The 23716-nt window shown below is 41.2% G+C and overlaps 1 pseudogene across 1 annotated transcript; it reads left to right on the forward strand.

Moving 5' to 3' along the window:
- Positions 1–9254: 9254 nt before the first annotated feature.
- Positions 9255–9805, forward strand: LOC307095971 (ribonuclease H2 subunit C-like; annotated as a pseudogene). The gene has a single exon. The product of its transcript is annotated as a ribonuclease H2 subunit C-like (transcript).
- The last annotated feature ends 13911 nt before the right edge of the window (positions 9806–23716 follow it).

Here is a 23716-nt window from a genome sequence, read left to right on the forward strand (position 1 = left end):
TCCACAGGCAGAGAAATCTCAGACATATGTCAAAGCAATTTCTTCACTGATACCACTCCTAGGGCCATGGAAACTAAAGAGAAAATAAACAAATGGGACTACATCAATATAAAAAGCTTTTGCACAGCAAAAGAAACCATCAACAAAACAACAAGAAAGCCCACTGTATAGGAGAACATATTTGCAAATGTTATCACCGATAAAGGTTTAATCTCCAACATTTACAGGGAACTCATACAACTCAATCAAAGGAAGATAAATGACCCAATAAAAAAATGGGCAATGGACTTAAATAGATACTTTTCAAAAGAAGACAGAAGGAAGGCCAAGAGACATTTGAAAACATGCTCAAAGTCACTAATTATCCGAGAGATGCAAATCAAGACGACAATGCAGTACCATCTCACACCTGTCAGAATGGCTTTCATCAACAAGTCAACAAAGGACAAGTGCTGGCGAGGATGCGGAGAAAAAGGAACACTCGTGCACTGCTGGTGGGAATGCAGATTTGTGCAGCCACTGTGGAGAACAATATGGAGTTTCCTCAAAAAACTTAAAATGGAACTCCCATTTGACCCTGTAATCCCACTTTTATGAATATATCGTACAAATCCTGAAACACCAATCAGAAAGGATATATGCACCCCTATGTTCATAGCAGCACAATTTACAATAGCTAAGATTTGGAAACAGCCTAGGTGCCTGTCAGCAGATGACTGGATCAGAAAACTATGGTACATCTACACAATGGAATACAATGCTGCTATAAAAAAGAAGGAATTCTTACCATTTGCAGCAGCCTGGATGGAACTGGAGAGCATTATGCTAAGTGAAATAAGCCAGTCAATGAAAGAAAAATACCACATGATCTCACTCATTTATGGATAATAAAGAACATTATAAACTGATGAACAAAATGATAGATACAGAGACAGTAAAGCATCAAACAGACTGTCAAATTACAGGGGGAAGGTTAGGGAGAGATGGGGGAGATAAGAGATCAATCAAAGGACTTGTATGCATGCATATAAGCATAACCAATGGACGCAAAACTCTGGGGGGTGAGGGCATATATGGGAGTGGGGTGGGGGGGGGCAATGGCAAGATATGTACACATATAATACCTTAATAAAAAAAATTGGAAAGAAAAAAAAATTACAGCGGGAATGTTGGGGAGGGGTGGGGGAGATAAGAGATCAACCGAAGGTCTTGTATGCATGTATATAAGCATAACCAATGGACGCAAGACACTGAGACACTGGGGGGTGAAGACATGTATGGGAGTGGAGTGGGTGGGGCAATGGGAAGATATGTACACATGCAATATCTTAATCAATAAAAAATAAATAAATAAAATAAAATAAAAATGAAAGTCCTTTGAGTCATTTAGAGGCAAGATTTGATGGCTATAACAAATAATGCTTTTCTTAGTACCACCTAAATAAATTTTCCTTCACAAAAATGCATATACCCCCACATACATACACATTATTTTGTAACTCTTCTAATGAAATCATTATGGACATAGTAAAATCATTATATAGATTTATGATAGCTGTCCTCACAGATGTCTACCAATATAAGATTATAAACTTTCATTCATTCATTCAAGAAATATTTATTAAGTGGTTTATATGTGCTAGACAGTAGTACTGAGAATACAAGGCATGGTACAGTTATTATTAAATAATCCAGGAATTTTACCACTCCCTCCTTGATTTTGCATAATTAAGCCCTCATCATAGAAGTTATTTAAATATACCATTTCTTGAAAGCAAGTTAACAGTCTCTGAGTTTATTTCCCATTGTCATTGTACTTTGGTTAGCCTGTCCTGAAAGAACCAGCTCCTCTAAATGGTTCCCCCTTAACAAAATGGACAGAAAATCTTATGCTCACTATTTGCACAGCCACCTTTGGTCCTGGGATACTGTTAGTCTCCTCTTAATCAAAACTTAGGTACTAGGTAGCTAATATAGAATAGAAGAACCTCAAAGCCTGGACAATAAAGGAGTCAAGGCCTGAAGTTTGGTGAGAATAAGTCAGTGGAGACAAATACTTAGTCTGGTTTATAAAGCCTTGCATGATATGGTCCTAGCCAACTTCCTCACCTAATATTCGCTCATTCTCACTCCCTCTCATGACAAAAGTTACCTTCCTTCTGCAAAAACATGTTTCACCCCATTCATCTGGCTCACTTCCATTTATTATGCAAGTCCAAGAGAAGCCTTCCATAACCCAGCCACCTCTCCTATCCCACATTAGGTTCCTATATTCTATATTCTCATAACACTTCCCATTTCTTTTTAGCATCTAACACATTTTTGTACCCTCCTTCAATGCCAAATAAAGTGCCTGGCTAACTGAAAGCACTCAAATCCTTGTTGAATCAGTGGTTGAGTGAATGAAGGAATCAATGAATGAATAATCCTTGGCCCCAGCTCTTCAGGATCCATCCCAAACAGAGAAACAGGTGCAGGTGAATAGGAACTTTAAGATAATAAGATCTGAGAGTGCTAAATGTGTGTGTGTGTGTGTGTGTGTGTGTGTGTGTGTGTGTGTGTGTGTGTGTTGGAAAGAAGAGAAGAGAACTGTAGACCTTTGGTTCAGATCAGAAAGTATTTGCAATCATTGTCCTCGTACCTAAAATATAGGCCCCCTGAAACCATAAAGAATCCAGAGAAAGCAGTATCCGAAGTGTTATGTATGCCTGGATGATTGTGAATCAGTATGAGTATAGTTCATTGTGAACTTTTGTTCCTCAAGAGTTCCTGTCAGAGTTTGTTCCTTTCAGGTTTCCCAAGCTGCATCCAGCACTGATTCACAACATAGTTGTCCAGAATTGTCTTGGCCTCAGTGAGAGTCTTGTTGTGGTTTGTCCCATTCCTGTTCTCTAGTAGGACATATGATACCATAGCTCTCTTCCTTTTACAAAAAGGAATCAGGAGCAGAAAGTATATTGGTGGAAGAGGAAATTGTTTACTCTTGGGAGCCTAATTGAATTTCAGAGAAATAACCTGCATGTTAAGTGATTTGCATATAGATGGGATGAAGAAGTTCCCGGAGACCCTTCCTTTATTCTACTCTCTGTCATCTCAACCCCTTCCAACCCAAGGTCAGAGAGTAGTGGCCAGACACAAAGCCCCTTCCAGTTAGCATTCATTCACCCCAGGTGCTGGGAAGCAAAGATACCAAAGCAAGAGGTTCAACAATGCCCCTTTTAATCATGGTAATGACATGTAATTTAACCCAAAGATTTACTACTTTTAAGAATCAGATTATGAAATATTGTTAGACCTTGCTCTGCTTAGACAAGTGGTATTAGTGGCGTTTTTATTTGGATACCACCAAGCAATAATGAAATCATTTGTAAAGCTTTTCTGACTAAATCATTTGTAAAGCTTTTTGGAAAGATTCTACAAGCTATATGGGTGGTAGCACCTATCCCAGTCAATCGTTTGGTTACAGCAAGCCTTTGGTTGATACAGGGAAACATATGTTTTCTATTATGACCCTCAGCACAGTTCTGCAATTGTCAGGCTGGCCCTGGGATAGCATGAAGTCCCTCTGACAGTTTCTAAGATTTCTTATCAGGATCATAAGATAAGTTAACCTGACAAGAGGAGTTAACATGACAAGAGGACATTCTATAAATCACCAGTAAATTTCCAATACTAGAAATAGGAAGCAGAGGATCCATGTCCTAGGGAACAGGCCTAGGGTCAGTCAGGAACTGAGCATAAAGGAAAACCAGCCAGATGGGGAAAGGCCCTTGATGAGTTTCAATGTCCTAAAGGGCCAATTTCAGGATCTCAAGGGTTAGGTGAAGCCTAAACTTGCTTGTGGGCTGAAATATTTCCATAGCTAGATCAAGAGGCAGAGCAGGGAGACCAAAATAGGCACTTAAATCTTCAGGAAATCCAGAGTGGAATATAGAGGAAGGAATCTGGGTCACCGGGCAGCTATATTTTTTAAAAAACCCTGCAGAATCAGTTTTTTAAAAATCAAGTTGGTAGTGCCACTTGCTAGCAATAAAGATATCATGGTAACATAGGACTAAGATAGTTGTAAGGGACTATTGAGTTATTATTCAACAATTTAACATCTGAAAAGGCAAGAAAAAAATAAAACAGTCACCTACTAGAATGTCCAAAATCCAGAACAGTGACAACAGTAATGCTGATAAGAATACAGAGCAATAGGAACTCACATTCATTGCTGGTACAACCACTTTTGAGGACAGTTTGGTGATTTCTACAAAACTACATACTCTTCTTACTGCATGATCCAGCAATCATGTTCTTTGGTATTTACTCAAAGGAGTTGAAAACTTATGTCCACACACAAAAAAAAACCCTGCACATGGATGTTTATAGCACATTATTCACCATTGCCAAAATTTGTAAGTAACCAAAATGTCCTTCAGTAGGTGAATGGATAAACTGTGGCACATCCAGACAATAGAATTGTATTCAAATCTAAAAATAAATGAGCTATCAAGCCATGAAAAGGCATGGAGGAATCTCAAATGCATATTAATAAGTGAAAGAAGCCAATATGAAAAGGCTACATATTGTATGATTCCAACTGTATGACATTCTGGAGAAATCTAAACTGTGGAGACAATAAAAAGATCATTGGTTGCCATAGAGAAGCTGAGGGATGAATAGGCAGAGCACAGAATTTTTAGAGCAGTGAAAATACTCTGTATGACATTATAATGATGAGTATATGACATTACATAGTTTTCAAAACCCATAGAATGTACAGCACCAAGAAAAAAAATAAAGGGGTTTATTAATCTAGGGACTCAATAAGGACTATAAAGTGTTCTGAACTGAGTCAGGAGACCTTGTTTCTAATTATGATTCTGCCACTTACAAGCTCTGTGACCCTGGGTAAGTCCCTCACCTCTGTAGACCTCAATTAGCTTTGCTGTCAAATGGAGTGAATACTTGTAGACAGGGGAAATAAAAATACTTAGAATCAAAGAACTCCAAATTATTCAACTTAAAATGGTGATTATGTCACATCATAAAAATATTAATGGTTCTTTATTTAAAACAAGCCCATAGCCACTCAACATTTAGCATTCTCTTCTGAAAGATGACTTTCCAGGAGACTCCTGTTAGTCTGGCAAACCTTTTGTAGAGTACAAAGAGGAAGAATAGTTAATCCATGCATTCAGATTGCTAGGTTGAGTTTTTAATTTTTACCTCAATTTGACATTTTCTTATAAAGGGCCAAATACTATCTGTGACAGTTGATGGAGCAGTGAAGTGTGCTGAGGTAGGCAAGGAGTCAGAGACTTGGGAGACCTGGGTTCTACACCCCATCCTCTCTAATAAAATGGTAATATGCAAATTAACCATCACTCTGCTACATAAGCCACGCCCACCAGCCAAGCCACACCCACCAGCCAATCAGGGCGAGTATGCAAATTAACCCCAATCCAAGATGGCTACAGCCACAGAGAGCAAGGTTTCCCAGGTAACAGAGTAAGCCAAGCTTTCCATAGCCGTTGCAGGCCTAAGCCTCCACTCAAGCTACAAAGTTTCAATTATAGAAGGTAAACAAATTCAAACAAATGGCGGCAGAATGGAGCTTGAGAGAGCAGGCCAGGGTTGTCGGCAGCAACAGGGGAAGCAAAGCTTTCCGCACACCCTGGCCGGGCTCACCCGCTTAAGGCTACAAAGTTTCAATTGTAGAAGGTGAATTAACTGCCACGGAGATGGCTGCCGGAGCTCCAGGCTTGGCTCTGCTCCAGGCTACAAAGTTTCAATTGTAGAAGGAAAATAAATTCCAGATACCAGGGCCTCCCCTTGGGTTGCCAGGGGGCGTGGCCAGCCTGCAAACCACCACAGGCCCCTCGCTCAGGCCGCCCCACACCCCAAGGGAACCCCACCCTGATCCGGGACACCCTTCAGGGAAAACCAGCTGGCCCCCACCCGTGCACCAGGCCTCTATCCTATCTAATAAAAGAGTAATATACAGATTGATCATCACTGCAACACACAATATAGCTGCCCCCATGTGGTCAAAGATCCTGCCCCCATGTGGACACAAGATGGCCACTACAAGATGGCCAGCAGGAGAGGGCAGTTGGGAGGCACCTGGCCTGCAAGGGAGGGCAGTTGAGAGGGACCAAGCCTGCAAGGGAGGGCAGTTGGAGGTGATCAACCCTGCAGGAGAGGGCAGTTAAGGGTGACCAGGCCAGCAGAGGAGGGAAGTTGGGGGCAAACAGGCTGGCAGCAGAGTGGTTAGCCGGTGATCAGGCTGGCAGGCAGAAGCGGTTAGGGGCAATCAGGAAGGCAGGCAGGCAAGCAGTTGGGAGCCAGCAGTCCTGGATTGTGAGAGGGATGTCCGACTGCCCGTTTAGGCCCGATCCAGGAGGGATGTCCGACTGCCCGTTTAGGCCCTATCCTGGATCGGGCCTAAACGGGCAGTCGGACATCCCTCCAGGAGTCCCAGATTGGAGAGGGTACAGGCTGGGCTGAGGGACAACCCCCCGCCGTGCATGAATTTCATGCACCGGGCTTCTAGTTCTTAAATAAAATGATAAACTACCTTAAGTCCTTTAACCTCTGCTTTTCAGTTTCCTCATCTGTAACTGAATGATGATGAAAATAATAGCAGCAGTTACCATTTGTTGAATATCTACACTGGGCCAGGCATTATTCCCAGTAATTCAGATATGCATGATTTCCAAACCTCACAATAGCCTTTATTAGAAGGCTTTATCATTCTCATTTTGCCGGAGTAAAAACCAAGTTCCAAAAAGATCTTCATTTTCCCAAGGTCACCCACTAAGAATGGGATTCAAACCCAGGCCTTTCAACTCCAAAGCAAGTGCCCACCCATTATTCTACATTGCCTCCCATTAGATAAACCAGAGAACCTTTAAGGTCCCTTCTAAATCTGACATTCAGGTATTTTAGGACCCCAGTATTCATGTGGCTAAGCTTACCAAATATATAACTAATCAAACAGTCCTCACAAGCCCTGCCCCTTCATTTTACCATGACATTCTTATTCTCTCTTTTTAAAAGACTGCTCACATTTTCATTAAAGACCTTGAACAATTAATTCTTAGCAAAATGATCTCAAACACTTTTGCATCTTTCTAAAACCTTAGCCCTTTTGCTGAATCAGATCAGTGACGCACCTGTTTTGAAACAGATTCCTGGTTTGAGAGAAGTTCCCTCTGAGCTCAGGCTACCATCATTATTAAGTGCTTTTATTTTCCCATTGAGAACTGCTGGAGGATGTGGCTACCTCTGAGTGGAGAGGTGCTGAGATAAAAGAAAACTCCCTACATGCACCCTTTTCTATGACATTCTACTAATAGAGACTCAGTCTCTTGGCCTTTGAAGAGCTTAAGTTTTTTTTTTTTTAAAGGGTCCTATTAAAATGGTAAAATCTATGGATGGATAATACCTTAAACTTGAAGGGGGAGGGAAGTGAAATTAGTTGACTTCCAGGCAAGAATATAAGCCCATCCCTAGCTGGTGTGGTTTAGTGGATAGAGCGTCAGCCTGCAGACCAAAGGGTACAAGGTTCAATTCTGGTCAAGAGCAGGTACCTAGGTTGGATTGCAGGCTCCTCCATAGTCCAGGCCCTGGTCAAGGTAAGTGCAGGAGGCAACCAATTGATGTGTTTCTCTTACATTGATATTTCTCTCTGTCTTTCCCTCTCTCTTCCACCCTCTCTAAAAATCAATGGAAAAATATCCTCAGGTGAGGATTTAAAAAAAAAAAAGAATATAAGCCCACCATGGGGTGGGAGCATAATTTAAATTCCTCATGGAGAAGGATTCCTCCAGGAGACTGAGGAGTGAGATATGGGAAGGCATCAATATCGGCTTGGCTAACTTCTAGATTTGCTGCATATGAATCCTGCTCATGGAAAATTACTAGAAGACTGAAATGAGAAAGGGTGAACATAAAGCAGCATTTAAAATAGGAAAAACAATGGTCAGAAATGAGAGACTTTTTAACTTCCATACCTAGAAAAATACCAGAACAAAAAAAGAAAAATAATCAATTGACAAAGAGTTTAGGGTACACAGGGCACTCTATCAATCTGACAATGATCTCAGACAAACCTAACTTCCTCCTATGACAGAATGACAAGTTCAGTAGATTGGAGAAAGTAATAAATGTAGTATATATTTGATGGGTCTTTATATTCTGCCCCCAGGGTGAGGGAAAGAGGTATTAAAATAGCATAGCTTGCCAATAGTGGACCCCAGAACTGAGTCATAGCCAGACCCCAAGCACAGGGCTGCAATTGCATGGTCAATTAAGGCTACCACCAATGGCATTTGTCATTCGCGTTCTGTTACTATTGTTCGAGATTTAAGAGAATTCTTACATAGGCTTTGAAGTTCTCGCATAGGAATTTTACCTCAGCTTTGAGATTTCACTGCCAGTAGTTAAGTGCTGGAAGGACTCTAATATTTGCCTGAACTGCCTGTCAACCAAGGAATGATTATAAAATAGAGATAGTTTAAATCAGAGACTAAATTAAAAAAGCTATTTATTAATAAGCAAAAACTATAATGAGTAAATGAAATATAAGTGAGTTAACAAATCCCCATTAGAGCAAATTCAAAAGCATTAACATAGCATAAAATCTTTTATCTGTTAATAATTTTTGCAATAACTTATAACCTCTCAAAGATAGATTTCTTTTCAAACCCTAGTCCTGCCTGGCACTGTCATTCAATAACTGATCTGTTTCATAAGGTCATTTATGTACAAGGCTGCTTGGTTTTCCCTTCAACATATTTAAGAGTTCTCACAAATTTTATCAGGGTAAACATAATCCCTTTCAGTTATACCCAGCAGTCTGACCAGAGTAGGCCCCACATGATCTAGTTTTATTACCAGTCCCATCTCAGATTCCTGAAACTGCATCTAAGGTATAGTTGGCTAGGGTGATGTTATGGACTAATTCCTAATGTATGTCCTCCCCAAATTCACAGACTGAAGCCCTATCCCCCAATCCTATCTAATAATAGCGTACCATGTAAATTACCATCACTCCGCTACGCTGGGGGGCGGGACTCAGGGTGGCCTATCCGGCCATTGAGAGGCATGGATCCGCTGCCACTGAGCGGGGCTATCCTGCTGTTGAGAGGTACAGGGGGCTGGACTCCCGCCCCCTGTGCCTCTCAAAGGCCAGATCCGGGCCGCTGAGGGGGTCCCACCCTCTGCACCTCTCAACAGCAGGGGAGACCCCCTCAGCGGCCGCGGACCATCAAAAGTGGGGGAGCGAGCTCTGGCCTCAGTCAGCGAGCCACGGAAACCCGGCAGAGGATGGAGAGCAGCGACGAGGAAGACATGGAGAAGCACCGCATCCACCTACGCCCCGTCACTCTGCGCACACGCTGCACCTCCTGCCCTGTGAAGTCCGGGTTAACCGGCTGCCCCTGTGGGGCGCTTTTTCACCCCGGCCATCCGTCAGGGTCCCAATGGACTCGAAGTGTCGTTTCGGGGCCGCAGTCTGAGGGGCGAGGAGGTGGAGGTGCCTCCTGGCCTGCTGGGATACGTGATGGTGATGGAAGAGCAGTCGGTGGGGAAGCAGGACTTTTCAGCGGGATCCTACAAGGAGGAGCAGGAGCTGGTGGAACCCCCGGAGGCGCTGGAGTGGGACTTCGACCGCTTTATTCGTGCCTCCGCCCGTTTCAGCCGCTTCACCCTGTGGGGCCTGGAGAGCATCCCTGGCCCGGATGCCAAAGTGCGTGCGGCCCTGACCTGGCCCAGCCTCGCCGAAGAGATCCATAAACAGGTGCCGCAGGACTGAGAACCAGCGCTTGAAACTGGAAGCCACCGATCCCTTCACCAGCTCTCCACTTTGGATCCACTGAGTCCACCACCCCAATAAATGAGCTCTTTCACAGCAAAAACAAAAACAAAAACAAAAAAAACAAAAGTGGGGGACCTGGGTGCCTGTCTGCTCCGGCACCAGGCCTTTCAGAAGCCTCCGCCGAGCCGGAGGCTTCTGAAAGGCCTGGTGCACGAGTGGACAGGCACCCAGCTCCACCGTGAAAAGCGAAAGCGTGTAGGGGACCCTACACGTGCATGATTCAATCATGCACTGGGCCGCTAGTGTGATTATATTTGGAGACGGGGCCTTTAAAGAGTTAACTCAACTAAAAATAAGTCATAAGGGCACAGTTTTAATTCAGTTTGACTGCTGATCTTATAAGAAGGGGAAGAGACACCAGGAAGATATATGCATGAAGAACAGTAATGTGAAGTCACAGTAATAAGGCCGCCATCAGCAAGCCAAGGAGAGAGGCCTCAGGAGAAATCAAACCTCAACACTTTTATCATGGACTTCTAGCCTCCAGAACTGTGAGAAAAATAATTTTGTTTAAGCCATCCAGTCTTTGGTCATTTGTTATGGCAGCCTGAGCCAACTGAGACATGTTGAAGAGTTAGGCCAGGCTGGATTCAAAGCCTGCCACTTGTTATCTGTACAGTGCTAGACAAGTCATGCACCTTCCTGAGTCTCATTTTCCCCACTTGTAAAATGGGGATAAGAATATCCTCTGGTGCTGGTGGTGTGAAAATTAGAAGGTATGTACACTGACAGTCACATAGGGGGCCCTCAATAACTGAGCATTTTTTTTATCTTCTTGCTCTGTTTGAAGTTGCTGTACTTCTTTCCAAGCTAATTTCAAACTGCTCTGTCTCTCTTAGTGTTAGATATAAAGCTTCATAAAGTTGTAAATGCATTCTCTTATATAAAAAAGGATTCCCTCAGTTAATGCCCCATTTTAACTGACTCCTTTCCGATTCCTCATCTCTCAAAATTAAGCTCTATGTATTCAAGTCAGAGTTATGCACTCTGACTGCCTTGGCACATTTCTCTCCAAAGCTTTGATCAGAGTCTTCCTTTCTCATCACAGTCAGAATCAAACTGTACCTCCCACAAAAGTGATGCATGCTAAACCAGCACATCAAGTGGGACTACAAATCTCTCTCTCTCTCTCTCTCTCTCTCTCTCTCTCTCTCTCTCTCTAAAAAGCAATCAATAAAAAATAAACCAGCCACATCAGCATAGGACCAATTTGACTTCACATCAGCAGACAGCATAAAGTTATATAGACATGTAATAAATGTAATTCATTTACAGTAAAAAAAATCACATGAGACTGATTTGCTGTTGTTCTCTTTAATCAGAGCTAAGGCTTACTTGTTTCAGAAACTGGTGAGCAGAAAATATGCAATAAAAACCAAAGTACATAAACACAAATCATCAGAATTAAAGACAAAACACAATTTACATCCACAATCAAGGACAAACACATGTTATCAGATGAGATTCCACATATACTGCTATTGACCTAGAATCTGGTCGGCAAACTCATTAGTCAACAGAGCCAAATATCAACAGTACAACGATTGAAATTTCTTTTGAGAGCCAAAATTTTTAAACTTAAACTTCTTCTAACGCCACTTCTTCAAAATAGACTCACCCAGGCTGTGGTATTTTGTGGAAGAGCCACACTCAAGGGGCCAAAGAGCCGCATGTGGCTCGCGAGCCAGTTTGCCGACCACGGGTCTAGATAATTAATTGTTAAACTTAGAGGGTTTCCTTGGAGGAGGCCATTTGTGGCCAGGAGAAAAATATTTTAATTACCAAAGTCTAGCATAACATCAGATAGAACTCAGTTCAAATCCCATCTGGGCTTATTGCAACCTGTGTAAATTTCAGATTGTAGGTGCTCAATAAATATCAGCTTTCTTTATTTCCATTCACAATAGTGCAAAATTTTAGTGTTCTGACACCAAAAATCAAATCACATTATTTTATTTTTATCCCCTGTAAAATTATAGATGAATTCTCTTTAAAGGATTTGCTGATTTTTCTTCATGATGCAGATATTGCTGTTTATTTTTCAACATGCTCCTCAAAGAGTTGGATTAAATGGTTGAACACATGGGTAACCAATGCGTGTATTTCAAGTTATCCTACTGTGCCGATAGGTGCAATGGGTGTGCTATTTATAGACTTATGAGACACAGAGAGCACTTTCTTTACACAGTCCCTGAAGTCATTTATCCTTTGTGGATAAACAGAATCGGCAAGAAGGTGGCAGATTCAGTAACGGATTCTGGATGAGCATAAGTTACCAGGTCAGAATCACAAACAGGAGATGTCAGAGTAAGGTGCCAAAGGAAGGTCAAAAGTAGAAACCATTTCCCAGCTCGTGTGGCTCAGTGTTTGAGTATCAACCCATGAACTAGGAGGTCATGGTTCGATTCCCAGTCAGGGCACGTGCCCAGGTTGAGAGCTTCATCCCCAGTAAAGGGGATGCAGGAGGCAGCCAATCAATGATTCTCACTCATCATTGGTGTTTCTATCCCTCTCTCCCTCACCCTTCCTCATTCTGAAATCAATTAAAAAATATATTATTTTTTAAAAAGTAGAAACCATGGTCATTTGGTCAGACCAACTCAGAGACAGGTAGAGTGGAGAGAAGCTCTCGGCCCCACTGAGTTGGCTAACACTGAACAGCCATATGGATATCTAGCACAGAATCTTTAACTGCTCCCTGTCCTTGATACCCTCCCATAGGTTGGGTACTCATCCTGTCTTATTTGAAATCTAATTATTAATTCCTGACTATTCCAATTAATGAAATACATCTGGGATTACTAGATATGGATTTTGAATCAATGAGAAAGCAAAGTGGAACAGGGTGATTTTCTTCAACCCTGAGAATAGATTCCAGAAGTACTCATTCAATTTTGCCAAAAGATACATAGGAGTGAGGCTCTTGGTTTAGCCAATTCACCACAATGGGAGTCACCTGGAATCAGGAATCATACTGTTTTCCAATTTATATCCTCAAAGTACTTAGCTCTGCACACATAAAACTACTATAGTGATAATTATTAATAAATTGTTGTTAAAGTGCATTTCATTCCTAGCTGTTTTTCAGTATGCACAGGCTGAATATTGAGGTTGGATGGTATAGGCCAATCTCTAAAACATATGTTGCCTTGGAATGAACTTTATGGAGCTCCTGGGATCCTGTAGTCAATATTATGAACTCCTCTAATGATTAGTTACAATTGATAAATATAACAATTCTTGCTGTCATATAGGATAGATAGACTTTTGTGGTGGTGTTTTCTAAGCTTTAATGTATACCAGAATAGCAGGATTCTTTTTAAAATGTGGACTTTCTGACCTTACATCTAGGGATTCTCATTCATTAGTTCTAGATCAGGAATCTCCAATTTCACCACTCATACGAAGTTGATGCAAATGGTCTGTGGACCACATTTTGGAAAAGACTGAATGTTTATGCAGAGAAAGAAAGAGAGAGAGAGACAGCAACAGACAGAAATTCCTTATTTCAAACAAACCCAGGGATGGCATACAATGTTAAACTAAGGATATTTGACACCAGGTTTATAGGTCTCATGCACAAACTGCAACATCCCCACCAACTCTTGGCCTTTGGTTCTTTTGCAGATTGTAATCCACTTTATGCCTGTCAAGGATATCTGGGATCAGAAAAATACAGCAAATAGCATCAACATGTCACCAGCAGCAGCAGCATCCAGACATCTGCCTCAACCTTAAGTTGAATATTAAAGTTCAAACTTTTTTGAATATTTTTTTAAACTCAAAATATTTTTTCTAGGCCTCCAAAAGAGCACCTTATTCATTATTTAGACATTTGAGAGTCTACTATCTACCAAGCTATTGAGATACAAAGCAATGTTAGTAGTCCTTTACATTTATTCAGTTCCAAGTGCTGTGCTAAGCTCTCTATTTGCCTTATCTTGTCTACACAACAATCCTAGGAAGTGAGCTCTAATATTCCATTTACAGAAAGGTGAAGAAACATGTCCACAGCCACACAGTAAAAGTGTAGAATTGGGATTTGACATCTGGTCAGAACATACATGCTTAATCACTCCACTGTCAATTCTATCAGTACTGGTTATGGATTAGTGGTTCTCAAAAAGTGGTCCCCAGTCTGACCTCAGAAAGGCTCTGGTTCTTATTTCTTTCTTTCTTTCTTTCTCTCTTTCTTTCTTTCTTTCTTTCTTTCTTTCTTTCTTTCTTTCTTTCTTTCTTTCTTTCTTTTTTTTTTTTTTTTGGGCAGCTGCTGCCATGGATACTCACAGCTAGAAAGCAAAGGGCAGAGTATTAGATGCCTGGGATTAGGATGACACCTCAGGGCAGGAACTCAGGGGGCTGAGGCAGAAATTCCAATTTTTGGGTCCCACCCCAGATGTAATGAATCAAAACTCAGGATAGGGCCAAACAATGTGTTTTAACAAGCCCTCCTGGTGCTTCTCGTGCACACTAAAATTTGAGAAGTATTGAATTAGAGAACTGGCTATGGAACTCTATAAGGCTTAGAAACTGATTCAATCAATGGCCTCTAGTCAGCACAGCTCCCCACAGGAGAAGTATAACCTCAAAGCCCATTGTCCTTCCTGGTCCACAACTTTTCTTATTTTAAAGGATACTTTTTCCACAAGTGCAATAAGAACTGACAAACACTCCCCTCTCTGATGAGTGAAACTCTCATCTAGCCATCCATTAGCTCATTAGCTCCTTTAATCATTTGTTCCTTTATTCACTCATTCCTCCAGTATTTAAGAACATAATGACAACCATGGACAAGAAATCACACAGCATATAGGACTGGACTTTGAGATGTGGTGGGAGCATTGACCCGTTCAAAGACTATAATTTGGCACTGACCAATGTGGCTCAGTTGATTGGAGCATCGTCCTGTACACCATAAGGTCACCTCTCTCTCTCTCTCTCTCTCTCTCTCTCTCTCTCTCTCTCTCTCTCTCCTCCCCCCTTACTCTCTCTCTGAAATCAATAAGAACATATCCTTTGGTGAGAATTTTTTTTAAAGGCTATATAATTTGATACAAGCAATGCCTTGCATCACTTGAAAGTACTCAAATAATGAAACCCTCAAAGAAGTATAACCACACAAGCAGAACACACTGTTCTTTTAAATTACTGGGTCCCAACACTGGTGTGTCTGAAGCATGAGATAAAGTCACCCAAGGACTAAAATTCAATTCTATATTCCCCAGCCAAGTGCCAGCCAGAGTCAATTGCAAGATGGATTTTCCAACATCCCCCAGATAGCATAAATACTGCCATAACAGCTGATTTTACTTCAAGGTTTATTCACTAAAAGGCTGACATCTTGCCCTAACCAGTTTGGCTCAGTGGATAGAGTGTTGGCCTACGGACTCAAGGGTCCCAGGTTCGATTCTGGTCAAGGGCATGTACCTTGGTTGTGGGCACATCCCCAGTAGGGGGTGTGCAAGAGGCAGCTGATCGATATTTCTCTCTCATCGATGATTCTAGTTCTCTATCCCTCGCCCTTCCTCTCTGTAAAAAATCAATAAAAATATATTTTAAAAAAATAAAATGAAAGGCTGACATCTAAAGACATTTACAAAACATCCCAGGAAAACCCTTTGAAATTTTGGCCATATACATCCTTAATTCTAGAAGACAGCTCCACAAGGAAAGAGATACTGTTATTATTATTATTATTATTATTTTGTACCCTGATATATTTCAAGGACCAAAAGCAGTGCCTGGTATGTAATTGATGCTCAACAATATTTTTGTGTGTGAATTATTCTGACCTGCTCTAATTTCATATAGCCTCATATACTTTTCAATAAAGGTGATTTGTCAAATTTGATAATGATATGTCACTTCATTTTTATACCTTTGTAAGGCTTTGCGCATATATAAATGTCTTTCCTCCAAAACCAGTGGTTAAACCATCAATCCAAGTTTTGGCTTAGTAAACATGTTTATACCATTTAAAATGTACACCTGCTGAATTTTGAACCATAAACCAAGAATTCATTTTGAAATCATAAGCTGTTTAACAGACGCAAGCCAGATATGGTTTCTAGTCTAGGAAATTTTCCAACTGGAGCAGCTCTGGCTTTCTGGCTACAAGCTGGGCAGACTGAGAACCATGGCTTGCCCTCCTGGCTGGCCTCTGAAAAGACCAGGCTGACCTAATAAAGGCTCCAGTGCTTATTTCTTTTTTGACAGCTGCTGCCATGCATAGTCACAGTTGGGGTAGAAAGCAAAGGGCAGAATATCAGATGCCTGGGATCAGGATGCCACCTCAGGGCAGGAGCTCAGGGGGCTGAGGCACGAGTGGAAGGGAGACACAAGTCTTTGCCCTTACATACCTGCCAAAGAGGAGGTTCTTGGCAGAACTAGTGGCTCTCTGGAAGGTCTTGCTAACCATTACCAGAGCTCTGCTGAGTTCTTTTATCCTAAAGCACCTGGCAGGGCCATTCAGGAAGAGTACTAACATTAACAAATTGAGTTCATCTGGGTAGGCCTTTCACAAGATGACTTATTTGATACAGCTGAGAGCATAGCAAGTTAAGCTTTCAGACCCCACATTGGAAGATTGAGTAACTTCCAATGTATAGAACTGTGCAGGGATAAGCTCTTTAGCCTATTTATTAACCAGACACCTCCAAAATATACACAACACACACACACACACACACACACACACACACACACACACACACACACACACACAACCACCTTGTGAATAAGGGGAGAAGTGGGCATTTGGGACTTGACTTTATAAATATGCAAAAACATATTTTTGCATATCTTTTGGGGGAGCTCCAATGTCTCCTCAGCATCTGTTTTCTCAGCTAGCCCATGGATTTGGCTGTTTAGGGCATGCTCTTGAGATATACAATTTCCATTCTCCAGTAATCTTGGGACTATCAATATTTTTCCAAAATGTATATTTTTGAGTTTACAATTCATTTCTTCCTTACTCTAGAGAATACGTGCTTAGCTGGAATTTTCAGTAGATCAAGTATAATTTTGCTAGGACTGCAATAACAAAGTACCACAAACTGGGTGGCTTAAACAACTGATGTATTGTCTCACAGTTCTGGAGGCTGGATGTCTGAGATCAAGGTATCAGCAGTGTTGCTGCCTTCTGAGAGCTGCAAAAGAGAATCTGATCCATGCCTCTCTCCTAGCTTCTGGCGGTTTTCTGTCAATCTTTGGTGTTCTTTGGCTTGTAGAAACAGCGCCCTGATTTCTCCTCCATCTTCACATGGCATTCTCCTTGTATGTATCTGTCTCCAAATTTCCCCTTTTTAGGAAATTTAGGCTGATCCTACTCCAAAACGACCTCATCTTAACTAATTACATTTGCAATGATCCTATTTCCAAATAAGGTCACATTCTGAGGTACTGAGGGTTAGGACTTGAATTTTGGGAGGACACAATTCAACACATCACATCAAGTATCTAAATAGAAAACTTTTTTTCTCCACTGACTTTCACAAAAATATTGTCATGAGTCAATTCAGATGTAATTTTTAATTCAATAGATAATACAAATTACATTAGATAATGTAACAAAATTTTCAAATGGCATAATTAAAGAAAAACTGATTGCTTTATTGTAGTAAGAATCCTCAAAAAAAGGAACAGAATGTGAATGCAAAGTAGTGTTTTTCTTATTGTAAAAATAGATTAGAGGGATAAAAAGAAGACAATGACAGTTTAGCAAAACAAAACATACTGTATTAAAGTGAACACATTTCTAACAACCCTGAGATATTGGCAACAGGAGATAAACCAAGTCACTGGTTACTCAGACCCTATTTCCTTGCACATTATAGAAGCTGCTGGCTCTTCAAAATGAACAGATTGCTCTCTACTGAAAGAAGGAAAAGACACAAACACAGCTGCAGCATTTGCAAAATGTAAGAGGAAATGGGCAAACAAGATGAACACTCCCAACAGCAATAGATGGGGGTAGAGAGCGACCGAGGAGACATTTGCTGGAATCTGAAGACACTATAGTCTGCCATCAAGGTGGTGCAAAGCTAATCAGTTCCCCTTTCTGTAATTCAAGAAAGGAGGCAGTGATAATAAGGGAGGTGTGTCCAAGAGGCAAGATGACAAGCCAGGCAGCCAAAAGACTTTTTAGGGAAGAAATACACCATAGTTCACAGCTTGTTCCTTAGCCTCGCATGTCCAGGAACTCAGTCTCAGGCTTCCAAGTGGGTCAGATTCAGGAAGACTGACTCATGCTACCAATTTCACCAGAGACTGCTGCGCAAACCAGAATACCTGTGTATTCATTTAGGGGGCATGACTTTACAGAAAACAAAGTGTGGAGAGAGAGAGAGAGAGAGAGAGAGAGAGAGAGAGAGAGATCTATCTAAAATTTTCCTGATATTAAAGTACCACAGACTCAAATTTATTATTAGGAGACTGCAGGATGTGCATGAACTCAAACCTCAGAGGAGAAGATGCTATTCATCTGGCATATTTGAGACAAATCATAGTAAGGCCAACCTCTCAACTAAGAAAAAGGCCTCCCGAATGTCTGGAATATATATGATCCCCAGAATCTGTCTGAGTTCTTCAGGCCTTGACCATTCTAAGCTTCCATTCTGACTATCCTTTTCTTTTGACCTATTCTTTCCTTTCATTAATACCACTGGTTATACTAGAGCCAAGTCTTTTCTCTCTACTTCTAGTCTGACCCCTGGATATTCTGTCTCTATTATGTGCTGGCTATATGGGTCAATATCTTAACAATCTGATGTTGCTTTTCTATCACCTCCATGTGTGACCTTCAACCCAACTTAAAAATTCAATATTTCAAAATGGTGTGTGTTGAGCCACACACACACCATACCCCTCGGAGACATTGCGGGTTCAATTTCAGATGACCACAATATAGTAAGTCAATCATTTTGCTGGTAGAGGGTCTTTCCTTCAATCTTTTAAAAAATGCAACATCTGAGAAGTACAATAAAGCAAAGTGCAATAAAATGCTATGCCTCTGTGTACACACACACACACACACACACACACACACACATACACACACACATTGAGAAAGAGCACTTAGCTCTGAAGTACTTAGATCTTAGTAATTGCTTTTTGGGGCACATCCTTTACAACTCTAGAATCCACAGAAAGAAAGAGGTATTTAAAAGGGGGGGGGAGGGGGAGAGATCTGGCACCTATGATCAGAGCTACAGAAATAAAAACACCTAGGTTACCCAATGAATTTAGATTCCAGATTTATTCATAGAGACTGCTCTTGGTTTCCATACTTGGTGTAGCTACTCTTCCACATACTCCTTCCCAGACTATCCTGCAGAGTTTCTCATCAACCCTTCTAGTGGTTCTCAACCTGTGGGTCGCAACCCACAGGTTGAGAACCGCTGCTATAGAGCCTAAGACCATCGGAAAACACAGATATTTACATTATGATTCATTAACAGTAGCAAAATTACAGTTATGAAGTAGCAACGAAAATAATTTTATGGTTGGGGGTCACCACAACATGAGGAACTGTATTAAAGGGTCACGTCATTAAAATGGTTGAGAACCACTGCATTAGATCCTCTTTGCTGATTGTGATGCTCTCTTTATCCAGACTGCCAGGTTGACTGTTCTCTCAGATCCCTGTGGTGGCTGGTCACACCCCATCCAAGTTCATTGGATTTTGTTGAAGTTGCGTTTCATATGGCAATAGAATTCTGAATGAAATGGTCATGGCTTGGCTATGCTTTATTGCTATTTGTTTTCCCTGATTCAAATAGAAAGCAAATAAATGAACTATTCTTTCTAAAACTGCTCTCTTTCCTAGGGACTCAGTGGAATTGCTGCACAAAGCCAAGAGCTGCTCTGCTAGAAATCAAAGTCCTTCTCTCACAGTGGGAGACTGGTTATTGCCCAGTCTCAAAGGGAAGCTTCACAAAGGCTGATATCACAGAGGATGAGTAAGGGTCAGGGAGTCTTTTATTTTATAACTTCTGCCCTGTAATAGGAAAAATAAAAACACTCAAAATCTCCTTCTTCGTCCACTATCAACTCAAATCACCAGACATTGACTGAGCACCCATACGTACTGTGGGGGACAAAATGATTAACAAGAAAAAGCAACTGCCCTCAACAAACTTAAAGTCTAGAGAGGAAGATATGTACATGAAGAAGTCAGGAAGGCAAGACAGTGGTTGAAGAGTGGCATAAAATACTGGAAGAATGAGAGGAGAGAGAAATTATAGTGATTAAAATCGTCTTCTGACATTGTGCCAGGCCAACAGACTGGCACCATTTTTTGAGAGCAATGTTGAAACACATCATGTCTGCTTCAATAAAACTCCCCAGTTTGACTGTCTCTTTGGTGGAAACAACAAGCTATTCTGCCAGTATGAACCCAGAGAGCAAGAACTCAAGGTGGGAGGAGGGAGGAGATGGTAGGAAGAACAGGAGGTGGGAAACATTATTTGATTCATAAAAATAAGAGTATTCATGCCTCACATTTTATCCAAGAAGCACTGCTGAGCAAAATGAATAGAATTGGAAGGGAGCTGAGAAATCTTCTCACTCAACCACCATGTAATGCTTGAGTTCCCTTCAAACTATCCTTGCCAAAAAATGCCCCTAAGGGAGATAACAAAAAAAGCTTTATGAGAAAATGGCATTTAAATTTGATCCTCAGAATACTGAATTTTAATGCTTGAAAACAAATAGTAAGTATAAGGAAATGACAAAATCCTAAAGGCTGTAAGAAACTATAGGACACTAGCAGAGAATAAATGTTACAGGTTGGATGGAGTGGTAAGGAACACAGGGGAGGTGTGGGAGTGGTAAGGAACACAGATGAGGATGGAAATCTTGGTAGGAGTGTAATCACAAACACTTTTGAATACCAGGCCAAGCCCCCCATAAACCAGCTGCTTATATAGGGTAAGACAAAGATTACACAGAGAAATATGGATTATAGGTATGGGGAAGTAGGAGGCTGGGGTGGGACTCCATTGTTTGGGCAACAAGGTTGTAAATCTTTCCATGAGAATGAACCGCATTCCAAGGTTGACTCCAGGTCCAAGGTTGACTTCCAGGTCCCAGGGGGCGTACAACTCCCAGCCAGGTCAGAATGTCCTTTCTTTAACCAACACAAGGCAATCATGATTAACAGAGCATGATTAATATTTCTCATAACCATAGCTAGTCCCCAATTTTCTATTCTTGCCCCTAACATTTCCCCACTGCTATTTCTATCAACTCATATCTATGAGGTTAGTTTTAGATGAAAAGTCTCATCCTGCTGGACCGCATCTGCTTCTGCCTTGAAAGCAGTTATTAGGGATGTAATACACCAAATGTAGGATTTTGAATATGTTTTCTATCAACTGAGAATTGACAGAAAGATTAAAACAGCACATTCCTTTAAACTACTCACAACCATGTTTATGCTGCAACAGCAAATAATCTATTGCTGTCCAATTTTCTAGAACTGCCTCCCTTACCTGGCTCAGCTCTTGATTTATCCCATGTATAGCCCTGGATGTGGCATTCAGGGCTTCTACCATGCTACAAGCCATCCAGGTCACTTCTACATTAAGGGAATCTGCCAATACCAGCATAACAAAAATGGTCAAAGGAATATATGCAGCAGGGCTCCACAGGTGGAGAGCCTCATTGCAGTTGAGTGCCACAGCCTTGAGAAAATCTCTTTTGGTTCAGACCTGTGATATTTCTGAGGCATAATACAGTCAGTCATCCTTAGGAACAGGGCCCCCTGGTGCTGTTAGCAGGAATAAATAGTTACCCCATATTATCAGAAAGCAACCAGCCAACAGCTTAGTATGTTCATTTCTATAAGGGAAGGTGAAATTATCAGAACAATTCATATTGTAGTTATTAGATACTAAAAGACAATAGCACACCCCATAAAAGTCAGACATTTGCCACAGGGCTGCAATAAACTTTAGGGAAAACATCCCTGCATCCTTTTCCCAAACAGTGGATCCCAACATATAAAGGTCCCTGTATATGACTTCCCAAAATGAATGGAATAATTCTACATATTAGCAATAGGTGTCCCAACTCCTACTCAGCACAATGTAAAGATCAGTTCTACATAGGTTCCTCCACTGCCAGTTTCACAGCAGTTGGAGTGGTGAGAAGCAAGTCTCAGGATCCTGTCCATTTCTCCTCCAGTTGGCCCATCATCCTTGTTCTGTTCATGTCTGTCTAACTGCCTATCCCCCCTCAAGGATCTTGGCTCTGAATTCTTTTTTAAAATTTTATTTTATTGTTTAAAGTATTACAAATAGTAGTACAAATGTCTCCTCTTTTTCCCCATTGACTTTCCCCCGGCTTCCCCTCCTCCCCTTCCCCCACACATGCCCTCAAGCCTCCAAGTGTCTTGCATCCATTGGTTATACTTATATGCATGTATACAAGTCCTTCTGTTGATCTCTTACCTCCCCCCGAAACCTCCTCAGCCTTCCCACTGTAGTTTGACAGTCTTTTCGATGCTTCTCTGCCTCTGTATCTATTTTTGTTCATCAGCTTATAATGTTCTTTATTATCCATAAATGAGTGAGATCATGTATTTTTCTTTCACTGACTGACGTATTTCACTTAGAATAATGTTCTCCAGTTCCATCCATGCTGTTGCAAATGGTAAGACTTCCTTCTTTTTTATAGCAGCATAGTATTCCATTGTATAGATGTACCACAGTTTTCTAATCCATTCATCTGCTGTTGGGCATTTAGGATGTTTCCAAATCTTAGCTATGCTGAATTGTGCTGCTATGCATATATCCTTTCTGATTGGGGTTTCTGTTTTCTTGGGATAGATTCCTAGAAGTGGTATTAATGGGTCAAATAGCAGTTCCATTTTTAAATTTTTGAGGAAACGCCATACTGTTTTCCACAGTAGCTGCACCAGTCTTCATTCCCACCAGCAGTGCAAGAGGGTTCCTTTCTCCACATCCTGCCCAGCACTTGTTGTTTGTTGATTTGTTGATGATAGCCATTCTGACAGGTGTGAGATGGAACCTAATTGTTGTTTTGATTTCCATCTCTCAAATGATTAGTGACTTTGAGAATGTTTTCATATGTCTCTTGGCGTTCTGTATGTCCTCTTTCGAAAAGTGTCTATTTAGGTCCTTTGCCCATTTTTTTAATTGGATTGTTTATCTTCCTTTTGTTAAGTTGTATGAGTTCCCTGTAAATGTTGGAGATTAAACCCTTATTGGAGATAACATTGGCAAATATGTTCTCCCATGCAGTGGGCTTTCTTGTTGTTTTGTTGATGGTTTCTTTTGCTGTGCAGAAACTTTTTTTAAAATTTCTTTATTGATTAAGGTATCACATATTTGTCCTCATCCCCCCATTCCCAGCCCACTCTCCTCCCCACACATGCCCCCACCCCCCTTTTGTCCTTAACCACTGGGTAGGCTCACATGCTTGCACACAAGTCCTTTGGTTGATCTCTCCTCTTTACCCCCACCCTCTCCTACCCTCCCTCTGAGGCCTGACAGTCTGAGCCATGCCTCCTTGTTTCTGGGTCTGTTTTTGTTTATCAGTCTATGTTGTTCATTATTTCCCCTAGATGAGTGTGATCATGTGCTATTAGAAATACACTTATAAGAACAGAAAATGAGACAAGCAATAATGGTTATGCTGACAGGCAAATGAATCAGTCTGTAGTGAGTTTCTTTCTGGGCCAACAGTTCTTTTGAGACCCAATTTCAAATTCACACAGTTCCTTATGTGTACATGTCAGCCATGACATTTCAGTTCTGGATGGTGGACAAATGGTGGTAATGCTGGTCTGACGCTCTCTGGTTTGGTCCTGGGCAACCTGTATTG

Source organism: Cnephaeus nilssonii (assembly GCF_951640355.1).
Source record: "Cnephaeus nilssonii genome assembly, chromosome: X".
Lineage (NCBI taxonomy): Eukaryota > Metazoa > Chordata > Mammalia > Chiroptera > Vespertilionidae > Cnephaeus > Cnephaeus nilssonii.